Source organism: Macaca fascicularis, chromosome 9, assembly GCF_037993035.2.
Source record: "Macaca fascicularis isolate 582-1 chromosome 9, T2T-MFA8v1.1".
In the NCBI taxonomy this organism is placed as follows: domain Eukaryota; kingdom Metazoa; phylum Chordata; class Mammalia; order Primates; family Cercopithecidae; genus Macaca; species Macaca fascicularis.
In genome coordinates this window covers 31,222,690-31,249,469 of record NC_088383.1, presented here as the reverse complement: position 1 = coordinate 31,249,469, position 26,780 = coordinate 31,222,690, and the positions used below count along the sequence as shown (strand labels likewise).

The 26,780-nt window shown below is 44.4% G+C and overlaps 1 pseudogene; it reads left to right on the top strand.

The window, feature by feature from the left end:
• Positions 1-26,780, top strand: LOC102132983 (heterogeneous nuclear ribonucleoprotein A1-like; annotated as a pseudogene).

Sequence of the window (26,780 nt, the reverse complement as noted above, 5' to 3'; positions counted from 1 at the left end):
ATGTCTAAGTCAGAGTCTCCTAAAGAGACCAGACAGCTGCAGAAGCTCTTCATTGGAGGGTTGGGCTTTGAAACAACTGATGAAAGCCTGAAGAGCCATTTTAAGCAATGGGGATGCTCAGTGTTCATTGAGCATCCACATAGCTCAATGAACTGTGTGGTCATGAAAGATTCAAACACCAAGCATTCCAGGGGCTTTGGGTTTATCGCATATGCCACTGTGGAAGAGGTGGATGCCGCCATGAATGTAAGGCCACACAAGGTGGATGGAAAGTTGTAGAGTCAAAGAGAACTGTCTCAAGAGAAGATTCTCAAAGACCAGGTGCCTACTTAGCTGTGAAAAAGATACTTGTTGGTGGCATTAAAGAAGACACTGAAGAATATCACCTAAGAGATTATTTTGAACAGTATGGAAAAATTGAAGTGATTGAAATCATGACTGAAATGAGGCAGCAGCAAGAAAAGTGGCTTTGTCTTTGTAACCTTTGACAACCATGACTGTGGATAAGATTGTCATCCAGAAACGCCATCCTGGCTGGGTGCAGTGGCTCACGCCTAAAATCCCAGCATGTTGGGAGGCCGAGGCAGGTGGATCACTTGAGCCCAGGAGTTCAAGACCAGCCTGGCCAATATGGCAAAACTCCATCTCTACTAAAAATACAAAAAATTAGCTGGGCATTGTGGCACACACTTGTAATCCCAGCTACACAGGACACTGAGGCACAAGAATTGCTTGAACCTGGGAAGTGGAGGTTGTAGTGGGCCGAGATCGCGTCACTGCACTCTTACTGGGGCAACAGAGTGAGACTCTGTCTCAAGAAAAAAAAAAAGAAATACCACCCTATGAATGGCCACGACTTTGAAGTTAGGTAGGGAAGCCCTGTCAAAGCAAGAGATGGCTAGTGCTTCACCCAGCCAAAGAAGTCAGAGTGGTTCTGGAAACTTCGGTGGTGGTGGGGGGCGGCAGTTTTAGTGGGTTGTGGAGGAAACTTCAGTGGTCATGGTGGCTTTGGTGGCAGCCATGGTGATGGTGAATATGGTGGCAGTGGGGATGGCTATAATGGATTTGGTAATGAGGGAAGCAATTTTGGAGGTGGTGGAAGCTTCATTGATTTTGGCAGTTACAAGAATCAGTCTTCAAATTTTGGACCCATGAAGGGAGGAAACTTTGGAGGCAGAAGCTCTGGCCCCTGTGGTGTTGGAGGCCAATACTTTGCCAAACCATGAAACCAAGTTAGCTGTGGCAGTTCCAGTAACAGCAGTGCCTATGGCAGTGGCAGAAGATTTTAATTATTGCCAGGAAAGAAAGCCTAGCAGTAGAGGAGAGCCAGAGAAGGGACAGGGAAGCTACAGGTTACAACAGATTGTGAACTCAGCCAAGCACCATGGTGGCTGGGTCCAGCTGTTACAAAGAAGACATGGTTTTGACAAATATATGTATGGGCCAAAAACTCCAAGACTGTATTGATGACTAATTGCATAACAGGTTATTTTCAGTTTCTGTTTGGTGGAAAGTGTAAAGCATTCCAACAAATGGTTTTAATGTAGATTTTGGTTTTTGCATCCATGCTGTTGATTGCTAAATTTAATAGTCTGATCATGACCCTGAATAAATGTGTCTTAAAAGAAAAGAAAAAAAAAAAAAAGAACGGGCTCCCTCCTACCAAGGCTGAAGCATTTGCCAGATCAATAGCTGCATCCTACAGACCAGCATCTGTGTTAATTTACTCTAATGAAGATACTATCCCTGGCCTAGCAACTGCAGTTTGGGTTTATACTTGGGTGTGTTTGCAGTAGGTCACTGTCATCTGTCATAATCCATTTATGTTATATAGAAGCTAGACAGGTAACGTGAATAACTATGATGAGGACCCCTATTCTGACATTCTCTAAGTCTTTGAGGGTGGCATGGGTAGCCATTCATCTCATGATTTCAACGGCTTCTTTTTTTTATTTTTTATTTATTTATTTATTCATTTTTTTGAGACGGAGTCTCGCTCTGTCGCCCAGGCTGGAGTGCAGTGGCCGGATCTCAGCTCACTGCAAGCTCCGCCTCCTGGGTCTATGCCATTCTCCTGCCTCAGCCTCCCAAGTAGCTGGCACTACAGGCGCCCGCCACCTCGCCCGGCTAGTTTTTTGTATTTTTAGTAGAGATGGGGTTTCACCGTGTTAGCCAGGCTGGTCTCAATCTCCTGACCTCGTGATCCACCCGTCTCGGCCTCCCAAAGTGCTGGGATTACAGGCTTGAGCCACCGCGCCCGGCCCATTTCAAGGGCTTCTATTTGGCTTTTCCTACTATAATTGCCCTTACTGTAAAAATCAAGAAACAAGTGTGGGGTTTCTATGTGGTAGGTATGTTCATTTCTATCACACATTTGGGAATCCAGGAAATATCCACTGGGTGAGCCCAGGCGCTCAGTGCACCCATTGTGAGATGGACCAGCCTTAGCAAGAGGGAACCTAACTTGTAGCCAGCAACTCTCTGCCATCTCTATGATCCAACAGTGCAAGCATTAGGGGGATAAGGACAGAAATAGCTGGCATCTACTGGCCCAGTCATCCTCTCCACTTGGTTGTTCTCTTCTATGGTGTGTGCTGTTTGGTGGGTATTAACGAGTGATACAAAGGTTCTCAGCTGAACGCAGTGGCTCACGCCTGTAATCCTAGCACTTTGGGAGACCGAGGCGGGTGGATCACCTGAGATCAGGAGTTTGAGACCAGCCTGGCTAACATGGTGAAACCCCATCTCTACTAAAAATACAAAAAATTAGCTGGATATGGTGGTTCTCACCTGTAATCCCAACTACTCCGGAGGATGAGGCAGGAAAATTGCTTGAACCCGGGAAGCAGAGGTTGCAGTGAGCTGAGATCGCACCACTGCTCTCAGGCCTGGGCGATAGAGCGAGACTCTGTCTCAAAAAACAAACAAACAAACCAAAGATTCCCACACTTTTTGCTTCTTCCCATACATCCAGCCATATCTCTCCTCTCCAGACCTCTTATTTCCAATATTTCCAACAGCCAGGACTTCACTATCTCCATGTGCCCTACTCTGACATATGTCTAGGACAGCAAGTCTCAGCCCGACTCTGCCCTGTATCCAACAGTCCTTGAAAACATGGGCACACCACTTTCCTTAGTTATCGTTACCCAGGTAAATCCTTTGGGGGAAGATTAGGGAAATGGCTACCCAAAGAAATTGTCGTGGTGCTGCAGAGCCCTTCTTTATGGTGACCCAGACCTTCCTTCAGCCAGTGAGTTTTCAGTTTAAGAGTTACTTCAGCTGGGCAAGGGACATGTGCCTGTTATCCTACCTACTTGGGAGGCTGAGGCAGGAGGAACGCATGAGCTCAGGAGTTCAAATCCAGCCTGGGCAACATAGTAAGATCCAGTCTCATTTATAAAAATAAATAAATAAGAGCCATTTCAAATCTGGAAATAGCAAGGGGCTTTCCACTGTGGTGTCTAATCTCAACCTTCTGCTGACATGTTTTTATATCTCTTTTGTATGTATTGGGTAATACCTTTGAAAGTTTCCATCTCAGTCTGGGCGCGGTGGCTCACGCCTGTAATCCCAGCACTTTGGGGGGCCGAGACGGGCGGATCACGAGGTCAGGAGATCGAGACCATCCTGACTAACACGGTGAAACGCCATCTCTACTAAAAATACAAAAATTAGCCAGGCGCGGTGGCGGGCGCCTGTAGTCCCAGCTACTCAGGAGGCTGAGGCAGGAGAATGGCGTGAACCCGGGAGGCGGAGCTTGCAGTGAGTGGAGATCGAGCCACTGCACTCCAGCCTGGGCGACAGAGCGAGACTCCGTCTCAAAAAAAAAAAAAAAAAGAAAGCTTCCATCTCTCTTGCCCTTGGACCAGCATGTTCTATTGACCATCTTTACAGGCCACTGGGAATGAGGACCCTCCAGCTGCTTTTCCGGCTCTGCTTCCTGCTATGGCCTTGATGCCCACCTCGTTTTTGTTGCTTAATGCTTCTATACGGCATCGCCTTTGCTACTGGGAATCCTGGTTCTGGAGCACTAAGTCTTACCACCTGCCCTGGCCTGTGGAGTCCAGCAGCACTGGTGCTCCCCTAACCCACATTCCTTATCCCCTTGTAAGCAGGGTGTCCTCCAGGGCCTCCCAATGTCAGCTGTTGGTCTTCCTAGTCTTATATAGCAAGTCCATTGCAACAGGCCCCCCTCTCTGAGTCTTCAGATTCCCTCCTCCACAGTGAGGTATGGCAGTTTTAGCATCTCTGCTTCAGCTGGTTGAGGCCGGTCACTTATTCCAAGCCTGCAAACCCATCCCACCAAGACTTGGTCCCTTGGGCCAATGCGATTGTAATGGGAGAATCTCTCCATATTGACAAACACTCCCCTCATTCGGCTTTGCATGGACCCACCCTGATCCTGCACCCTCCAGGTCCTCTCCCAGATACATGACTCTTGTTCCTGCCAGTACTTAGTAAGCTGGTCTTGCAGCTATTTGCAAGTATAATCCTTCTCCTCCCTTAGCAAGGGTAGGACGCTCTCAGTTAGGTCACACTGGGATTTCACCCTGGTGTTTGGTCTGGAGGCCAGGAGGGAAAATGAAGGCAGAGACTTAGGAAGACAAATGTTATCTTACAAGGATATCTGGCTCATTTAAGGTACTCGGTGGTGAAGTATTTGAAGCATCTCTTTAAAACCGAAAACAAGATGATGTCCGTTATCATCACTCCTGTCCATTGTATAACAGGTGTACTATCCTGAGCAGTAAGACAAGTAGGTAAAATGAAAGGAATAAGAAATAGAATAGGGCTGGGTGTAGTGGCTCACAACTGCAATACCAGCACTTTGAGAGGCCAAGGTGGGCAGATCCCTTGAGCCTAGGAGTTTGAAACAACCCTGGGCAACATGGTAAAACACCATCTCTACAAAACCTACAGAAAATTAGCCGGAAGTGGTGGTGTGTGCCTGTATCCCAGCTACTGGGGAGGCTGACGTAGGAGGATCATCTGAGCCCAGGGAAATAGAGGCTGCAGTGAGTCATGATCATGTCACTGCGCTCCAGCCTGGGTGAATAACTAATTTTTTAAAATGTAAATTATTTAATATTTTAAATTTAAAAATTAAAAGAATTAGAATATGAGAAACAAAATTGTCATTTCTCACAGATAATATGATTTTCCATATGCAGAAAATCCAAGACAATAAAAAAAGTAACAGAATTATGATATAAACCAGCCAGATATTTTTTTTTTTTTGTTCCCTGAGACAGGGTTTCGCTCTGTCACCCAGGCTGGAGTGCAATGGCACAATCTTCGCTCACTACAACCTCTGCCTCCCAGGTTCAAGTGATTCTCCTGCTTCAGCCTCCTAAGTAGCTGAGATTACAGGGATGCACTACCATGCCCAGCTAACTTTTTTTATCTGTTGTAGAGATGGGGTTTCGCCACATTGCCCAGGCTGGTCTCAAACTCCTGGGCCCAAGTGATCCTCCTGCCTCCCAAAGTGTTGGGATCATAGGTGTGAGCCACTGCACCTAGCCCAGCTAGATTTTTTTTATGTAAGATGAACATTCAAACATCAAGTCCATGCCTCTACACCAACAACAAAGGATTAGAAAATGTATTTTCAGAGACAACTTTTATAAAAGGACTGTAGAGTAACAAGAACAAATTTAAAAAAATACTTACAAACCCTTTGTGCATAAAGTCATAAAACTTATTGACATCATCAGGATACTTGATATCAAAAGACAATTGAAAGCTGGGAGCAGTGGCTCACACCTGTAATCCTAACACTTTGAGAGGCTGAGGCTAGAGGATCGTTTGAACCCAGGAGTTCGAGACCAGCCTGGGTAATACAGCAAGACCCCCGCCTTTACAAAAATGTTTTAAAGGGTTTGGCCAGGCATTGTGGCTCACACCTGTAATCCCAGCACTTTGGGAGGCCAAGGTTGGGGGATCAAGCATCACTTGAACCAAAGAACTGGGCATAGTGGTGCATGCCTATAGTCTCAGCTACTCAGGAGGTTGAAGTCGGGGGATCGCTTGAGCCCAAGAGTTTGAAGCAGCAGTGAGCTACGATAACACCTCAGCCTGGATGAAAGAATGAGACCCTTTCTCTAAAAATATATGTAAATAAATAAGAAATACATACATTATTAAATATAGTCCTTTGCCTCAAGCTGCTCACAGTTTTTTTTTTCTTTTTTGAGACAGAGTCTCACTCTGTCATCCAGGCTGGAGTGCAGTGGCGTGATCTCGGCTCATTGCCTCCTAGTTTCAAGTGATTCTCTTGCCTCAGCCTCCTGAGTAGCTGGGATTACAGGTGCCCACCACCACACCCGGCTCATTTTTGTATTTTTGGTAGAAACGGGGTTTCACCATGTTGGCCAGACTAGTCTCAAACTCCTGACCTCAGGTGATCCAACTTCCTCAGCCCCCCAAAGTGCTGGGATTACAGGTGTAAGCCACCACACCTGACTGAAACTGCTCACAATTTAGTGAGGGAAGTCAAACATATAAAACATAACCTATAATACAAAATGTATAAGCAAATTATGCCAGGGAAAAAGGGACTAATTATAACTGAGAAGATCAGGGAAGGCCTGTGGCGTCTGAGAAGAGCCCTGAGGAGACTTTTAAGGTGTTGAGAAGGAAGGGAAGAGCGTTACTGTCCAGGAGGAGGGAACCAGGATCAAAAGCAGAGAGGAGAGAAGGGAGGATCTACAGAGGATGCTGGGAAAATGAGAGAGAGGATATGAGATTCCACCTCCTGCGTCTACCTTACCTCCCACTCCCGTAGAACAGTCTCTGCCTTGAGCAAACAATGATTCACAGTTTTGTGGGGTTTTTTGTTTGTTTGGTTGGTTGGGTTTTTTTTTGTTGTTGTTTTTTTGTTTTGTTTTGTTTTTTGTTTTTGGAGACAGTGTCTCTGTCACTGAGGCTGGAATGCAGTGGCACAATCTCAGCTCACTGCAACCTCTGCGTCTGAGGCTCAAACCATCCTCCTGCCTCAGCCTCCCAAGTAGCTGGGATTACAGACATGCACCACCACACTTGGCTAATTTTTGTATTTTTTATAGAGATGGGGTTTCACCATGGCTGGTCTTGAACTCCTGAGCTCAAGTGATCTGCCCGCCTCAGAATCCCAAAGTGCTGGGATTACAGGTATGAGCCACCGTGCAGGGCCATGATTCACACACACACACGAAGAGAACGATCTCTGCTGGATCAAGGGTCTACTCATTTTCTCCAGTGAAATAGAAAGAACGTAGCTTGGCCGGGCACGGTGGCTCACGCCTGTAATCCCAGCACTTTGGGATGCTGAGGCAGGTGGATCACTTGAGGTCAGGAGTTCAAGACCAGCCTGGCCAACATAGCAAAACTTCACCTCTACTAAAAATACAAGAAATTAGCCGAGCATGGTGTTGCACACCTGTAATCCCAGCTACTCAGGAGGCTAAGTCAGGAGAATAGCTTGAACCCAGGAGGTGGAGGTTATGGTGAGCCGAGATTGTGCCACTGCACTCCAGCCTGGGCAATAGAGCAAGACTCTGTCTAACAAAAAGGTAAGAAAAAGAAAGAAAAGAAAAGAAAAGAAAAGAGATAGCTTTGGAGCATAGAGAAAGATGGCTTTGGCTGGGTGCAGTGGTTTATACTGGTAATCTCAGCACTTTGGGAGGCCAAGGCAGGGAGATTGCTTGAGCCCAGGAACTCCAGACCAGCCTGGGCAACATAGTAAGAATTCATCTCTATTAAAAATAATTTAAAATCTTTTTAAGTTAAAAAAAGAAAAGAAAGATGGCTTTGGTTTGCAACTCTACCATTCACCAATTCTATGCTCTTGGACTGTACCTCATTTTCCTCCTGTGTCAGAGATGCCACAGTTATCCCACAGAGTTATTTCAAGATATGAAAAATGTGGGCAAATATACCTTATCCTTATCGCATTTCTGTCAAAGTCTTGATTTTCATCTTTGGGACATAGAATTTCTAGCTTCCTTGAGCTCAGAGAGAAAGTGGCCTCAAGCTCAACCCAGGCATGACAGGTGTGACTTCAGAGAAAAGTCGTTTAACCTCTCTGAGCCTCAGTTTTCTTAACTTTGAGAGCGAGACTGCATCGGGGGCAAGTGAATAGGTTTCATTTCACTTGCCAGCTTCTATTGATTGGCAATGCTTGCCTGGCACCCTGAGCATGGAAGATTTCTGAATCTGCTTTTAGCGTCTGTGGGTGAAAAGGTCCTGACCAGTTAGCGTCTGGTCAGTGTGTTGAGAGCAAGGGCTGCAGCCTTAGCCTTATTCCAAATTCCTGTGAAGCAGAGGCAAAGTGAAACAGCTGGTCGGCCATCCAGACAGTCTAAATGATCAAGGCTGTGATGAATTCGCTGCTCATCTGGCATTTTCTTTAAGTGAACAAGTCACTGTATGAAATAGGCTGATTTTATCCCTAACATGAATATCACAAAAGAGATACGTGTACTTTTAGGAAACGTCCCCTTGTAAGTTCATATCTAAGGTGACATCATGCCAAGGCCTCCTGATGGAGAGGAACATTTTCTGGAGGAAAGTTTTGACCTTTAGAATGGGATCTTCATTTCAAGCAGGCTTTTGGCTTCCAGTCTTAGTAACCAATGCCCATAATAGTTAGATGTGAAACTCTGATTTAGTGTATGAGTCACTGGAGCCCAGGACGGGACTGGGGAATACCCTGTCCACTAGAGGCGGCCAATCTTGCTGAGGGAGGAGGGGTGAATCAGATAACAGCTGCGCTCGAGAATCTTTGAGGTGATATTTCCCCTGCTGTCTCAAGTAACCCAGGGGCTTTTTCCTTCGTTTTTTAAAAAAACAAACAAACAAAAAATAAAAACAATTAAAAAAGAATCCACCAATACACCAAATGGGATTTCGGAAGCTAATTTTCAGATTGTTACATCTCGAATTCTTTTGAAGGCATCTCTTAGTTGTTCATCTGTTTTAGCTTTTTATCATGGGGATTTCAGAAATACACAGAAGCAGAGAGAATGGAATGCACTGACAGGTGCTGATCGCTCGGCTTCAGCCATTGTGAATTCACGGACGGTCTCATTTTACCTATACCCCTCTACTTCCTGCACTACATCTCCTGGGTGATTTTGATGTAAATCCCACACATCATATCACTTCATCAGTAAATTCAATGGTTTTTTTGTTTGTTTTTTTCTTTTGAGGAGTCTTGCTTTGTCGCCCAGGCTGTAGTGCAGTGGCACAACCTCAGCTATCAGCTCACCGCAACCTCTGCCTCCCAGGTTCAAGCAATTCTCCTGCCTCACCCTCCCGAATAGCTGGGATTATAGGTGCATGCCACCATGCCCAGCTAATTTTTGTATTTTTGGTAGAGATGAGGATTCACTGTGTTGGTTGCCCAGGCTGGTCTGGAACTCCTGAGCTCAGGTGATCTGCCTGCCTTGGTCTCCCAAAGTGCTGGGAATATAGGTGTGAGCCACTGTGCCTGGCTTCAATTTTTAAATTCATGTTTCACAAGTTAAACAAGCGAAGGCCAAGCAAGTTGGCTTTGCAAACATTAATAACCCATCTGCTATTATTCCACTTTTACAGAACTTAACTTGTCCTGGCTCACCCAAGTAGTGACAGAGCCAGGACCTAAGCCTAGGCGGTGTAGCTCACACCAGCAGATAAAGTGTCTACACATGATACCCTTGTCAAATTGCAATATGAAATACTGAATGTAGGAGGTTACTGGTAACTTGCATAATAGGCTCAACAAATATTTTATCAAGCACTAGCCATGTTCACAATAACCACTTACACATAAATGGTGTTTTGCAATGTACAAAACCCCTTTAAACTTCCTAATAGCCCTCTAAGAGTTATTATTGTGCATACTTTATAAAGAAAGAAACTAAAGTTATGAACAGCCGACTACATTTCTCAGACATTTGCCAATAAGGGGAAAGTTTCAAACTCTTACTTTAAGATCAATGTTCCTTTTAATATAGGCTATAGAAATTGCAATACACAAAGAAGGTAAAGTAAAAAGTACCATGTAAGTGTAAGTTATTGTGTGTCTCTCTATCAAAAAAAGTGAGCAGTTTTTCATTAAGAAGAGTAAATAGTGTATCTACTGAACTCCCTGCAAATGACTGTGGGTATCTAAAGGGCTCTTGTATGGATGACTGTAGCAGCATTTCATACTTTGGTAATAAACTTAAGGTCTGAGAAGGTGAGCTGTGCTCTAGAGAAAATGAGAGATTCAGCTGGGCGCAGTGGCTCACGTCTGTAATTCCAGCACTTTGGGAGGTCAAGGCGGGTGGATTAGTTGGGTTCAGGAGTTCGAGACCAGCTTGACCAATATGGTGAAACCCCATCTCTACTAAAAATACAAATATTAGCCCGGCATGGTGGCATGGGCCTCTAATCCCAGCTGCTTGGGAGACTGAGGCAGGAGAATTGCTGGAAACTGGGAGGCAGAGGTTGCAGTGAGCCGAGATCGAGCCACTGCACTCTAGCCTGGGCAACAGAGTGAGACTTTGTCTCAAAAAAAAAAAAAAAAGAGAGAGAGAGAAAATAAGACATCCCACAGGAAACTCTGAATTACTAAAGCCACTTATCTTAGACTGACCCTGTCCACCCCATGCAAGAGGAAAGGGTCTGTTTGGATATTTGAAATCTGATACAAAGTCAGATAGAAAAAGTCTGTCTGAGGAGTAGCCTTACAGAAACATACAAGCCATGAAATTACATTTCCTACAGTTTTAAGGAAAGCATTCTCCGGAGCTTGTTTCCTCACTCTGTCTTCCACAAATCCACTGGTGCCAGGAAAATGAGAGGGGAATGTGCTGTCCGTTCCTGGCATCTTCACTCCTGCAAACTCTGAAAAGTCACCCATCGTATTACTTGAATCTTATGTTTTGAGGCCTCTTAATCAAAATATTGAAGTCAGCCTATAAATTAAACACTCTTTCTGCACGCTGAAAAACAATGTGTGTGTTAATTTTTTTTTATCAATGGAAAAAAGGTGTTTATTTATGCTAATGAAAAGGTGTTTCCTTGAATTCCTTCTGCATGTTCTTTTTTTGTTTTTTGAGATGGAGTCTCACTTACTCTGTCACCCAGGCTGGAGTGCAGGGGCACGATCTTGGCTCCCTACAACCTCCGCCTCCTGGATTCAAGCGATTCTCCTTCCCCAGTCTCCTGAGTAGCCCCTGGGATTATAGGCACCCACCACCATGCCCAGCATTCTTTTGCATGTTCTTCAAATACATTTCTTTTTTTTTTTTTTTTTTTTTTTTTGAGACTCAGTCTGGCTCTGTCGCCCAGGCTGGAGTGCAGTGGCCGGATCTCAGCTCACTGCAAGCTCCGCCTCCCGGGTTTACGCCATTCTCCTGTCTCAGCCTCCGGAGTAGCTGGGACCACAGGTGCCCGCCACCTCGCCCGGCTAGTTTTTTGTATTTTTTAGTAGAGACGGGGTTTCACCGTGTTAGCCAGGATGGTCTCGATCTCCTGACCTTGTGATCCGCCCGTCTCGGCCTCCCAAAGTGCTGGGATTACAGGCTTGAGCCACCGCGCCCGGCTCTTCAAATACATTTCTAAACAATTAAATATCTATTGCAAACACATTTTAAAGTAATTTATGGTTTAGGATATTCTAATGAATGACTTCCTATATTGTAGATTTAACCTAAGTGAGTTATTTAAAAAGTCATAATTAGGCCAGCACAGTGGCTCATGTCTATAATCCCAACATGTTGCGAGGCCAAGGCAAGGGGATTGCTTCAGCCCAGGAGTTCAAAGACCAGCCTGGGCAACATAACAAGACTCCATTTCCACAAAAAGTAAAACAATTTAGCCAGGCGTGGTGGCTGACACCTGTAATCCCAGCTACTTGGGAGGCTGAAGCAGGAGTATTGCTTGACCACAGAGGTCAAGGCTGCAGTGAGCCATGACTGTGCCACTGCACTCCAACCTGGGTGACAGAGCCAGACCCTGTCTCAAAATATAAAATAAATAAATAAATAAGGCCAATAAATAAGGCTGGGTGCGGTGGCTCACACCTGTAATCCCAGCACTTTGGCAGACCTCAGGTGCATCACCTGAGGTCAGGAGTTTGAGACCAGCCTGGCCAACATGGTGAAACCCTGTCTCTACTAAAAATACAAAAATTAGCCAGACGTGGTGGTGCATGGCTGTAGTCCCAGCGACTTGGGAGGCTGAGGCAGGAGAATTGCTTGAACCTGGGAGGCGGAGGTTGCAGTGAGTCAAGATCATGCCACTGCATTCCAGCTTGGGCAACAGAGCGAGACTCTGTCTCAAAAATAAATAAATACGTATAAAAAGTCATAATTATTTTTTAATAAATGCTAAATACCCAGTCAGCTTTCCAAATCACGGATCTTTGCCAAATTGTAATTTTTAATAGTTTTAGCTTTTTCTTACAGACAAGCCAGAAAAATCCACTTACTCATAAATACTTTTTAAACTACAATAAAATTATCAATTCAGAAAGGCAGATGCGATGCATTTTTCCTTCTGGAAGGAACCAATGAAGTTAAGATGTTTGTCTTTTATTCTAGAGGCCTAGGAACACTGTAGGGGTAGGTTGAGAAAAATTAAAGCAGCGAGGCATCATGGGAAAGTCTACAAAGGGTAATGAACTTTGTTTATGCATGGCATGACCTGTTCCCGTCATTGATTCTTACTTCCAACCCTTAGAGGGTCACTCTGCTGTGTCCTTAAAACAGAATGTGAAAGCAATCCTCCTCCCAGAAAACTAACAGCCTAAAGTCAGTTTTTTTTCTTTTCCTTTCTTTCTTTTTTTTTTTTTTTTTTGTTGTTGTTCTAAAAAAAAAAAATCTAACCAGACTTTTTTTCTCACCTGAGCTTAGTAAACAATTGTTTGCTGCAAGACTCTGGTTCACCTGAGCTATAGAATCAGCCAAGGACAGACCTCATGTCTGGTGGATCTTAAGGGCCAATGAGTATTTAATGAGAATTTAGAGCTTAGATTCTACCCTAAAGTTTAGATGATGCTGACCACGAATTTATTTTAAAAGTACACTCTTAAGTGATGGTCTAATTCTTATTTGTTTTGAAGAGCAAGCTGTAATGACTAAACAAAAACATGTATACTAGAAACATTTCTGCTTCCAAGGAACCAGAATATAATTTCCAACCACATTTCCTAAACCCCCAAACAAGGAAATGAATGCATGATCTGGAGAGAGTGCACCCTCTATAGCATTGATAACTAATTTTTGTTTTTTATTCTTTTTTTTTTTTTTTTTTTAAGACAGGGTCTGGCTTCACCCAGGCTGGAGCGACTCAGTGCAGCCTCAACCTCCCAGGCTAAAGCGATTCTCTGACTTCAGCCTCCAGAATAGCTGGGACTACAGGCGCCCACCACCATTCCTGGCTAATTTTTGCATTTTTTGTAGAGTCAAGGTTTCACTATTTTTCCCAGGCTTGTCTTGAATGCCTAGGCTCAAGTAATCCTCCTGCCTTGGCCTCTCAAAGTTCTAGGATTACAGGTGTGAGCCACCACGCCCAGCAATAACTACTTTTTAGTAAGGTCAGGCATATTCTAAGTGTTTCACACGTATCACCTCATTTAATCCTCATGACAAGTCCTTGAGGCAGCTGTATTATCATCTTCATCTTACAGATGCGTAAAATCAAAGCACAGAGAGACTCCCCAAGCCACAGAGCCATGAGTGCTGCAGTGGGGATTCAAACCCAGGCTGTCCATTTCAGAGTCTGTGCTGTGAAATGCTTTTCTGCAACACCCAGTCCAATTGAGTACTTTCTCCGCACAGTTCCCTGCTGAGCATGTAAAATGCATTATCTCATGGAATTCCCTCAGCCGTCCTATGAATTGGCACCATCGTCCCCATTTTACCTGTGAGATTTTGATGAACTACATTTGTTTAATCAGCTGAATCAACCTTTGAAACCATGTTTATCCCACTCAAAACCCAGCTGTTAACCAAAGTACAAACAATACACACTGGCCTTTGTGTACTTCTCGGATTCAGGCAGCCCAACACCATATGCAGAGATGACAATTGACATATTTTCCAGTCTGTGCTTAAAAACAAGAACAAGAACAGAAAGTACATGAGGAACTATAGGAATATGAAACTCTTACTTTTTCATAGCTATTAACAAGGATTCTGGGCTACAGATTAAATTATTAGGATTAATTATTTGCTGAATCAAGTGTGTGTTCAGCACAGCTTAGCATAAGGAGTAATCATTTACTGGTAAAGTGTAGATAAACAGCATATTCTACATAGCATAGTGCAGTGGTTCTCAGCCTTATACCAGATGCTTCCCTGACTATCCTGAAATGAAACTGATAGAAAATAAAATTTAAACACATATCAATTTTTTTTTTTTGAGATGGAGTCTCACTCTGTCACCCAGGCTGGAGTGCAATGTCGTGATCTTGGCTCACTGCAACCTCTGCCTCCCGAGTTCAAGTGATTCTCCTGCCTCAGCCTCCTGAGTAGCTGGGATTACAGGTGCCCACCACCACACCTGGCTAATTTTTGTACTTTTAGTAGAGACAGGCTTTCACCATGTTGGCCAGGCTGATCTTAAACTCCTGACCTCAAGTGATCTGCCTGCCTCAGTCTCCCAAAGTGCTGGGATTACAGGCATGAGCCACCGCACCCGGCCTGTTTTGTTTTTAGAGACAGGGTTTTGCTATGTTGCCCAGGCTAGTCTGGAACTCCTGGGCTCAAGCAATCCTCTCACTTCAACCTCCCAAGTACCTGGTAATGACATAATGGTTAACTCTAGGAGGGGGAAAAAGCCTAGTGTACTACATGACCTAGCTCTAAATAGCATAACAATCATGTAAACACTGAACATTAATCTAACTGAAGTTATATTTTGATTACTTTTTCATTCTTTTTCTTTTTGTTTTGTTTTGTTTTTCTGAGACGGGGATCTCACTCTGTTGCCCAGGCTGGAGCGCAGTGGTGTGATCACAGCTTACTGCAGCCTTGAACTCCTGGGCTCAAACAATCCTCCAGTCTCAGTCTCCCAAGTAGCTGGGACTGCAGGCACATACCACCATGCCTGGCTAATTTGTTTTTGTATTTGCTGTAGAGTTGGGGTCTTGCTATGTTGCCCAGGCTGGTCTCAAACTCCTGGCCTCAAGTGATCCTCCTGCTTCGGCCTCCCAGAAATGCTGGGATTTACAGCATGAGCCACTGTACCTGGCCTGAAGTTTATGTTGGAAGGAGATGAGAAGTGTCTACGTAATTTATGTTGGAAGGAGATGAGAAGTGTCTACACATGTGGTGGGGGCTGATATTGTAAAAGAGAACTAAACTTTCATCTTTCATATACAGAAATTCATAGATAAAGCCTAAACAGAAAAATAAAGAGATGGAAATATAACCATGTTATTTAGTGATAAGGCAAATGTTACCCAAAGAATCAGTTAAAATTGTTGAAAGTAGTTTCCCCTCGTGTGCAGAAAATGACAAAGGGGGTGGTCTAGGGAACTGTTGTTTTTTGTTAGAACCCATAAAGAATGATTTCATTTTTTTTTTCTTGCTTCCAGTGGGGCTAGGAGATTGAAGTCTTTAACTATGGAATATGTGAGCAACTGATGCAAGGTCACTGTGGCTGGAGCGGGTGAGCAATGAGGGAAAGTCCAAAGCGTGAGCCTGGACAGACAGGCAGGGACTTGGAGGGCCTTGTCAGTTACATCATCCTGGGACCTTATCTTAGGAGCCCTGGGAAGCCTCCAAAACCTTTTTTGTGGGAGAATGTCTCAGATTAACGTTTAAGAAGAACACTGTCTAGGGTGCTGAGAACATGTGTTGAGCGAGACAAGAGGACAGGATGAAGAAGAAGCAGTTGTCCGGGATGGTGGTCGATTGTCTTCCTTACAGCCCTGGGGGATGATTACGAGTTACTGACGAGGTTTATGAAACCTACAACGAGAAGCACAGATCTGAGAACAAAAGGCATGAAGCTGTTCGGTTTTTGCAGCAAGGAATTTGAGTTGTCTGAAAGTCATTTAGGTGAAGATGTCAGGTGGGCAGCTTGTGGAAACACGAACATAAAGATAAAAATAATAGACACTGGGACTCCAAAATAGGAGTGGGTAGGAGGGGGCTGAGAGTTGAAAACTTTCCTATTGGGTACAAAGTTCAATATTTGGGTGATAGGGGGCCGGGTGCGGTGGCTCACGCCTGTAATCCCAGCACTTTGGAAGGCTGACATGGGTGGATCACAAGGTCAGGAGTTTGAGACCAGCCTGGTTAACATGGTTAACATGGTGAAACTCTGTCTCTACCAAAAACACAAAACTTAGCCATGAACGGTGGCATGTGCCTGCAATCCCAGCTACTTGGGAGGCTGAGGCAGGAGAATCTCTTGAACCCAGGAGGCGGAGGTTACAGTGAGCTGAGATCACACCACTGCACTCCAGCCTGGACAACAGAACAAGACTCCGTCTCAAAAAAAAAAATTGGGGTGATCAGTACCCTGGAAGCCCAATCTTCACTGTTATTCACATGATATACCCTTGCAACAACATGTATGTGTGTCCTCTGAATCTAAAAAAGAAAAAAAAAAAAAGAATTACAGGACATGGGCTTAGCAGGAAGAACTGGCCAAGACATGTAAAAGAGTCATAACTATGTAGACTGTTAGCCATGATTGTCACATGTAGCATGTAACATGTAAATTGATAGGCATGATTAGCATGTAGATGGAAAGCCCCAGAATAGGTGAGATGGCTTAGGAAGAGAACCAAGAGTGAAAATACATTGGACTGAGTCTTGTGAAAACTCTGCAAAGAAAAGAAAGAAGCTCGAGCAAGGTAGGAGAGAACCAGTGGAGTGTGTGAGGCAGCTGGGTGAAGAGCCACGTGGCTGTACCTTCACCTTAATTCAGATATTCAGATGGAAATGGCTCTGGAAGGAGTTTGGCTGCATAGAGCTGCAGCAGTAGGGACTACTAATGGAGAAGACAGTGTCCCCAGGGTGTGCCACCAGAGTGTGATGCTCGTCACAAAGGCTGATGAAGCAAAGGGGTGCAAAGCAAGTGTTCACAGAATCAGAAGATAAAAGAGAAACTGAGAAAAACGAACCTATTGCAACAAACAAGAAATTCACTAAATTTCTGGGAGTTTTGAGACCTACCTTCCCTGCCAGAAAAACTGTTAGAACTAATGGCTTTATAAGAAATTGTTTGATGCATAAAGATGAGGGAGTGTGATTTCTTTCACTTTTTATCATTCATTTGAGCGAATTGATGCAAATTCTCAAATGGCTTAGCCTTAGCCACTGAGACGTGACGTTTCTGGGTGGTGCGTCCTATCCGTGGTGGTCTCAGGCTGTGTGGTCAGAAGCCCGGTTCCGCCACGACTGCTTATCACACTCTGAGCCTGAGGTCTTTCCAGCTGCTGAAACCACTTCCTAAGTACAAGAAATGAGATGTTTTTCTACTTAGGCAAAATGCGAAATTATAAACACAAGCCCTCTTGAAAGGGTAGCTGGGTAAAGTTATGCCAAATTGGAATGCCTACTTTAAAAGTCTAAAAATAATAACATCTTTGTTAAAAGAGTCTTATCAATTGCTATTTTTCTCTACAGAGTGTCTTAGTAAAACATTAAGAAACATGATGAGAAGGTAGTAAACTTTTTACTTTAGGGGAAAAAAAGTCAATGAACTTAAGTGTGGACAAATTTTCTGTCTTTGGAAGAAGCATCTGGGTATATTCTGCATATATTCTGCATGTTGCTTTATTTCTACTGATGCTAAATAAATGTGAAAAGCCTCAAAAAAACACTTAATGCCAATGAATGCCACCTCCTAGGAGTCACAATAGAGTATTAGAAAAATCACAGAAGAGGCTGGGCACAATGGTTCAAGCCTATAATCGCAGCAATGTGAGAAGCTGAGTGGAAGGATCATGTGAGCTCAGGAGTTTGAGACCATCCTGGGCAACATAGTGAGCCCCTGACTCTACAAAAAATCAAAAACTGAGGCTGGAGGATCGCTTGAGTCCAGGAGGCTGAAGTTGCAATGAACCCTGATCATGCCACTGCACTCTTGCTGGGTGACAGGAGAGAGACCCTGTCTCAAAAAAATTAAAAATGAAAATCACAGAAGAGGGTTTCACTACATAGGCTATGGTTTATACGGTTACCTGCTGCCAAAAAAAGGGAAATAGTGACTTCTTTTACTTTTCCTGTCCCCAAACAATACTTGTGAAACAATGCTTTAGAAAAAAATAATTGATAGGAATTTATTTTTTTCTTTTCATCTATTTATTTACTTCTTCATTTGTATCACTGTATTTTGATTGCTTGAGAATTTAGGATAAGAGCCTGAGTCAATCATATCTAAAGTTCAGCTCCCCAAGAAAATACATAGATTTTGGTTACAGTCTTGGTTGCAAACAATAAAAACTGACTCCAGCAAACTTATGCAAATAAGCAATTTATTGGAAACATATGGAATGACTCAGGGCATCAGAAAACAGGTAGCAAGCAAACGAGGCCGGGCAGCTGAGCGCACTACAGGGGCCGGCTGGTGAGAATGTGGCCATGGGCCTTAGCTGCAGGTCCTGAATGCTTTCCACCTTTAACTGGTGGTCTTTGCCTCTTAACCCCATCCTGACACCATGAGTCATCTCTAACCACCCTGAATCTCTGCCCTCAAGATTTAAAGTTCTTGGTGAGAACATCGAATCGGCCCAGCCTTGGTCAATAGCTCATACTATGGACTCCAGAGAGAGAGAAAACAAAATACTCTTGCCTCTTTGGGATCTGTAGAGGAAGACAGGACCCTGTTGCCATAAAGACTCACAGAATTGGGCATTCCTCAACACCAGAAAGGGAGTTCCAATGCTAGCCAGACAAAAAAAAAAAAAAAAAAAAAAGACATAAGATCACCATAGCAGTGTTTTTCAAACTTTTTGACTGTAAATCCGAGTAAGAAATACATTTTACAGCAAACACCAACACACACACACGCTCATACAAATAAGTGTCACATGATGATACTTACCATGACTAGTCAGACCCACCACCTCCTGTCCTGTGGGTGGTGGATGAAAAACACTGGGGGTGCTTGACACATAGACTGCAATGCCAATAACATCCCCAGAGTGTTCAGTGTGTACAACCTGCGCAACCATACCTAGCAGCCCTGTGTGCCGTGCACTTAATTCTATTTTCTTCTAAATTTTTTGCAAATGCTCATTACAAACCACTAACTTGACTTTGTAACCCCCAATAGATCTCAACCTCAATTTGAAAGATACTGCATTACACTATGCTCAAGGTAATGGGTTAGAAGTAACTGAACCCCTTTAGAAGTCCATTTCTAGTCTAAGAGGTTCTCTGACAATTCCAGGCTGCAGTTGATCCAGAAGAAAGCCTATTCTGAACTTTCACCTCTCACAGGGGCCTCCCATTTCTCATCTGGGGCTTTTGTAATGCATTTGCTTCCCATTTGGCCACGTAATTAACTCTACGTGGGGAAGATAATCAGGGCATGCTTACTTCCTTCCTTCCTTCCCTCCTTTCCTTGCTTCCTCCCTCCCTCCCTTCCCTCCTTCCTTTCCTTTCCTTCCTTCCCTCTCTGTCTTCCTCCTTCCCTTTCTTCCCTCCTTCTTTCTTTCCTTTCCTTCCTTCCCTCTCTCTCTCCCTTCCCTCCTTCTTTCTTTCCTTTCCTTCCTTCCCTCTCTCTCCCTCCCTTCCTTCCCACCCTCCTTTCCCTCCTTCCCTCACTCCATTCTTTCCCTACCTCCTCCCTCTCTTCTCTCTCTCCTTGCCTTCCTTCCCTCTTTCCCTTGCTTCCTCCCTTCCTCCCTTCCCTCCTTCTTTATTTTCTGTCTTTCAGTCCCTCCCTCCCTCCCTTTCTTCCCTCCTTCTTTCTTTACTTTCATTCCTTGCCTCCCTCTGTGCCTACCTTCCTTCTTTCCCTCCTTCCCTCCCTCCCTTCTTTCCCTACCTCCTCCCTCTCTTCCCTCTCTCCCTCCCTTCCTTCCATCCTCCTTTCTTTCTTTTCCTTCCTTCCCTCCCTCCTTCTTCTCTTTCCTCCCTCTCTCCCCCCGCTTCCTTCCTTCCTTCTTTTGTTCTCTCTTCCTTTCTTGTTTACTTTATTTAATAAATGAATTGAGTCTTTAATATCATGAAGCTTTCTCAAGCAACAATATCTGTTGAAAGTATTTTTATTAACTTAAAATGCATTGCAAGTGCATATTCTTATTCTTTTATGAGGAGGAGCAAAAAGACAGCTTTCATAAATAAGGAAATAAAAAGGCCCAGTTTTTTGTTTTTTTTTTTTTAAGCCAACCTTGGTCTTAACCTATCTGAACCACATACATTAGGCCCTATACAAAGCCTGGGTGACAGAGTGAGACTCCATCTCAAAAAAAAAAAAAAGAAAAAAGAATGACCCTCAGCTCCATCCAAGTTGCTGCAAAAGACATTACTTTGTTCCTTTTTGTGGCTAAGTAGTATTCCGTGGTGTACATATACCACATTTTCTTTATCCACTCGTTGGTTAATGGGCACTTAGGTTGGTTCCACATCTTCGAAATTGTGAACTGTGCTGTTCAAAACATGCATGTGTGTGCGTCTTTTTCATATAATGCCTTCTTTTCCTTTGGGTAGATACCCAGTAATGGTATTGCTGGATCGAATAGTGGTTCTACTCTGAGTTCTTTGAGGAATCTCCATACTGTTTTCCATAGTGGTTGTACTAATTTACATTTTCATGGCTGAATACTCTTAATTCCATTTTACAGGTGAGGAATCTGAGATTCAAGGGGTTAAAATCACACTGTAGTAGGTCCTGGATCTGAATTTGTCCAATTCGAAAGTTTGTGACTCTGTTCTGTATCAAACTGACTTCCAATTGCCTCATTTCCTTCAAATCCATCCAGAGTTCTGTTTTTCAAGAATTCTGTACTTGTGCATCAGAGTGTCCTAGACAAGGAGGTAGCTTGGCCTGCTGCTCTCTGGGCATGCAATGACAGGCATTGCACCAAAGTTGCCTGGATGATGGTGTTTGTCTCACATTCTCTGGCCAAATGGGCCTCCGTGGAAGCATTTTGTTAAATTTTTAGGACAAATCCACTAGGCTGAAAGTTTTATGGTGTCCCTATTACTTATCAATCTATCTTAAACTTCTTATATCTCACTTTCAAAAATACCTGTAACTTGAATTCATCCATCCTCATCCTCCCATTCTGTACTATAATGTAATAAGCTTTTCTTCAGTTTCTTTTGAGCCATGTTGTAGTAGAAATAGGGCTGGGGCCAGGCACAGTGGCTCACACCTGTCATCTCAATACTTGGGGAGGCCAAGGCATGTGAATTGCTTGAGCCCAGAGTTCGAGACCAGCCTGGGCAACTTAGTGAGACCCCATCTCTACAAAAAGAAAGAAAAGAAAGTAATAGGGCTGAGCCAGCTGTCAGAACCACCCGTGCTCTTGCTCTGTTTTTGACTCTTAGGGTCCTGGATCTTTTAGGCCATCAGCTTAACTTCTTGAGTAAGGCTGTCTCTACAGTTGTGAGTTAACAGCCTTCTACTAAATCCTCTCAGAAGTCTCTCTCTGCTTTGAAATTCAGTGACTCTTTTACCTCATAGCATATTCTCAGTTCAGTGCTCAGGGTTTTATAGCCATAAGACTCGATAAAAGGTGCTAAACTATTCTAGTTAGTTCTAAATTGCTATGAGTTCTAAAAAGCTCATTAAAAGTGCAGCAGTTTAGAATTAGCACTGTTTTTTCAGATTAAGATCTCTCATTTCTCCAAAGCCTTAGGTGTTAATACGGTCGTGTTTTGAGATTGGCAGGGAAAGCAAGGGAAGGCGGGGAAGGAAGTGGTTAGGGTAAGGTGCTTGGAGTACGTTCAAACAGCTCGACAGTGGCCAGTGCAGGTTGGGGAAATTTCTCTCTCTGGCCCTGCAAACAGAACTGCATGCTAGAGTGATTCCCCTGCACACTCACTACAAAGTGCCCACTTGCTAGAACCCAGTTTTGGTCTTGGATTGACCAAACGATTTATATCAGGTGGCCAGAGAGCTGAGGTCTCACGCTCTCTTTTTTCTTTTTTCTTTTTTGAGAGGAAGTCTTGCTCCGTCGCCCAGGCTGGAGTGCAGTGGTGCAATCTCAGCTCACTGCAACCTCCGCCTCCTGGGTTCAAGCCATTCTCCTGCCTCAACCTCCTGAGTAGCTGGGATTACAGGCACCTGCCACCATGCCCGGTTAATTTTTGTATTTTAGTAGAGATGGGGTTTCACTATGTAGGTCAAGCTGGTCTCAAACTCCTGATCTCAAATGATCCGACAGCCTCAGCCTCCCAAAGTGCTGGGATTACAGGTGTGAGCCACTGTGCCTGGCCACACCCCCTTTTTTCTATTTGAAATGGAATCTTAGCTTTTCAAGCAGTAAAACTTTGAACAAACTGTGGAACAAAATCCAGAAGCCCATCTTATAAACTTACAACTTTCAACTATGCAAACAAATCAGTCTCTCCAAGCAAGAGTGTCATGTGCTTGCATTCTTAGTATAGCAGAGCTTGAGCATCTTCCTCTACACAGAGTCCAGGGCTTCACTATTTCAGGGACCTTTTTATATACTTTAGCTAATCGAGCAAAACTCTTCCCAAGGTTTGCCAACGTCTTAGTCTGTTTGGGTTGCAATAACAAGATACTATAGATCTGGCAGCTTATAAACAACAAGCATTTATTTCTCACAGTTTTGGAGGCTGGGAGGTCCAAGATCAAGGTCCCAGTAGATTCAGTGTCTGGTGAGGGCCCATTTCCTTGAGTATAGATACCCAGTCTTCTCCCTTAGCGTTCCACACTCACAACTTAATCACCTCCCAAAGGCCCCATCTTCAAATACCACTACATTGGGGATTCAGTTTCAACATGTGAACCGCTCATTGGATGGGTAAGGGGGCATAAACATTCCGTCTTTAGCAACCCACGTTCAATATTTTATACTTTGGGAGAATTGAGAATGTAGACCAGTGAGGACAATGGAGAAAAGGGGAATCCACAGAACTCTGGATAGCACAGAGTGCAGTTCTGTTTGCAGAGCACAGAGCCAGCCAAGTCCCAGATCACTGTGGGAGCCAGTCATCCTCTAGGCATCTGGAAGCTGCTTATCCATACTGGTCTATGTGAAGGCTGGCAGAAGTCTGAGATGCAAAAAGCTGACAGCAACATCCCCTTTGCCTTGGACCAACCTTACAGACGGGTGGAGCATACAGTCACCTACACAATGTGCTTTGAGGGGCTTGGGAGTCTTGCATTCTTCCTAGAGAATGCTGTTCCCTACAATGCCTGAAATTTTGGCATCCACCATTCATTCTCCTTAGTCAGGCATTGCCTTCACTCCAGTTTTCATTCAAATTATACATATTCTTGAGAAATAGATGACACTCCCCACCACCTGGCTACTTCATTATAAGTCAACTAAGTTGTACCAAGAAGCAGGACAAGAAAGTGAGAATGGAGGCCAGGAGCGGTGGCTCACGCCTGTAATCCCAGCACTTTGGGAGACTGAAGCAGGCAGATCGCAAGGTCAGGCGTTCGAGACCAGCCTGGCCAACATGGTGAAATCCCGTCTCTACTAAAGATACAAAAAATTAGCTGGGTATGGTTGCAGGTGCCTGTAATCCCAGCTACTTCGGAGGCTGGGACAGGAGAATCGCTTGAACCCAGGAGGCGGAGCTTGCAGTGAGTCAAGATCGGGCCATTGCACTCCAGCCTGGGCGACAGGGCGAGACTCCCTATTAAAAAAAAAAAAAAAAAAAAGTGAGACTGGAGATCAGATGGGGGTTGGCAGAGGTGGTGTCTCAACCGGGGAGAAACCTTGTTCTCTATCACAAATTAGCCCGGGGCCGAGCCCCATCCCTACGACACACACTACTCCCTCCAAAAGGGAAAATCTGAGATCATGGGTTTGTTTTCTTGAGTCATTAATGTATCTTCCCAAGAGGGCCTGGATTTGGGGGTGAAAGAAAGCTATGTCAAAGGAAAGAGAGCAAATGAGAAAAACAATATATAGCGCCTTGCCTGTCACTTCGCAGGTATTTGATAAATAAACATTCCCTTACTTTCTTTTCTAGTGCTTCTGTGTCTCTACTGTATTAATTCCTCCTCACTTAATTCCATTCTCTGAAAGTGTAGATTTCATGCCTGAAATGACCAGAAATTCCCAGACGTCATTAGAAATCCATCTTCAAGAAGGGACTTTTGTCATTAATATTAGCAGGTTCCTGTACCTGTTCAACGTAGCCTTGGCTGGTCCCAGCTTAGAGTTTTATGGCAGGCAGAAGATCAAGATAGTCGGCAAAATGGTGAGGTCAAATAAACACTCACATTGGCTGGGCGCAGTGACTCACGCCTGTGATCCCAGCACTTTAGGAGGCTGAGGCAGGCAGATTTCTTGAGGTCAGGAGTTGGAGACCAGCCTGGCCGACATGGTAAAACCTCGTCTCTACTAAAAATACAAAAATTAGCCAGGTGTGGAGGCTGAGGCAGGAGAATCACTTGAACCCTGGAGGCAAAGGTTGCAGTGAACTGAGATTGCACCACTGCACATCAGCCTGGGCAACAGAGCAAGACTCTCTTGGAAAAACAAAACAAAACGAAAAAACACTGACATTATAGTGAAGGCATTAGCATAGAGCTCGCTTTCCTATATGTTATTTACTATTGCTATTATTTCCAAGCCATAAATAAGTACTCTAACTTATATAATACAATATGATAATAGCCCCTTACTTTTACATAGTGGTTGGTACTTTCAAAAGAAATAGATCTTTCTGGCCAGGCACAGTGGCTCACGCCTGTAATCCTAGCACTTTGGGAGGACGAGGCGGGCAGATCACTTGAGGTCAGGAGTTCGAAACCAGCCTGGCCAACATGGTGAAACCCCATCTCTACTAAAAATACAAAAACAATTAGCTGGGTGTGGTGGTACATGCCTGTAATCCCAGCTACTTGGGAGGTTGAGGCAGGAGAAATGCTTGAGCGCAGGAGGCGGAGGTTGCAGTGAGCAGAGATCACGCCACTGCACTCCAGCCTGGGCAACAGAGCAAGACTCTGTTTCAAAAGAGAGAGAGAGAGAGAGACTTTTCTTGTTTCCTTTTTGGCTTTTATTTATTTATTTATTGAGACGGAGTCTCGCTCTGTCACCCAGGCTGGAGTGCAGTGGCATGAACTTGGCTCACTGCAACCTCCACCACCTGGGTTCAAGCAATTCTCCTGCCTCAGTCTCCCAAGTAGCTGGGACTACAGGTGCACACCACCATGCCCAGCTAATTTTTGCATTTTTAGTAGAGACGGGGTTTCACCATATTGGTTAGGCTGGTCTCGAACTCCTGACCTTGTGATTTGACTGCCTCGGCCTCCCAAAGTGCTGGGATTACAGGCGTGAGCCACCGTGCCAGGCCTATTTATTTATTTATGTGTTTATTTGTTTATTTATTTGAGATGGGCTCATTCTGTCACCCAGGCTGGAGTGCAGTGGTACAATCATAGCTCACTGCAGCCTCAACCTCTTGGGCTCAAGCAATCCTCCACCCCAGCTTCCCAAGTAGCTAAGACTACAGGTGTGAGCCACTGTGTCTGGCCCATTTTTGGCTTTCAATTACTTTGATACAAGTTGAGTGAACGTGCTGTCCTCACTAATCCCATCAAATAAAGAAGTTCTCACCAAGTGATTTCGTTCAAATTCCCATGATACAAGAAACTATAATTTTCATTCTTTTCCCATATTGTTTCTTAAGTTTTCCAGCCCTGTAGCCTGGGCCTTTAGCTTTCATGGTACATACACCGTCCCATTTTCAGTTCCTTTCTCTCACCACTTCCTGGGGTCTCTGTTTTTTCAATTCTTGCCTTCACTTTTTCTGTCCTTTCTACATGTTTCTGCTTCAGTGCCACTTCCTGTATTTCCACATTTTACTCTTGCTTTTCTCCCTTTATTTTCTGAGATATTCATTGATACACCAATTCGTCTACTATATATCATGTGCTTGGCACGGTAATAAGTGCAGGGGAGCCAGAAATGGATGGCACAGTCTTTCCTTAAGGGACTCATAGTTGTGGGTGACAGAAGAGGAAACTGTCTTGCTCCCTTGACCCAGACCTTGCTGGCCTGAATGCATTTGTCATCTTCTCTGCAGAGCTCTGGTCCCTGGCAGTGACACACCCTGACCTGACTGCCTGCAGCGAGTGACTCAGGCCCTGGATTCTGTCCTGTCTGGTTCTGTCTCCATGACCCACTCTGTGTTGCCCTCTGTGACACTAGCCTCCTCCAAGGTCATCCTTGCTGTGCTGAGGAACACATGTCCTGGTGGTTCTGAGCTCACCAGTGGGTCCACCCATTCTGTCCTCAGCAGTTTTCTTGTGGCTACTGATTTTTTTCCATACCATTTGTGTGTCCCTGATAACTTCCTCTTTTTTGCCATCAACAATGGACAGCAGTTTCATCTTTTTCTCTTTCTTCCTAGAGATGTCCCTTCCCTCCTCCCCTCCGCTCCCTGTTCCCTGGGGCTTCCTGCACTCACTGGAGCAGAGGTCACCATTCCTCTTTCCCATAGGAACCTCAAGACCCAACTCTCCCTTCAACCGTGACACATCAAGTTTGCTGTCCACTAGGGGACCACAGAATTTACCATTCAAACCAGATACTTCTGAGCGTGAAAGAGGGTGCTATTAATAATTATGCCAACATAGTAGGTGTAAACCACGACTGTCCCAGATGGGATCTGATGGCCACCCCACTGTTTGCAGACGTATGA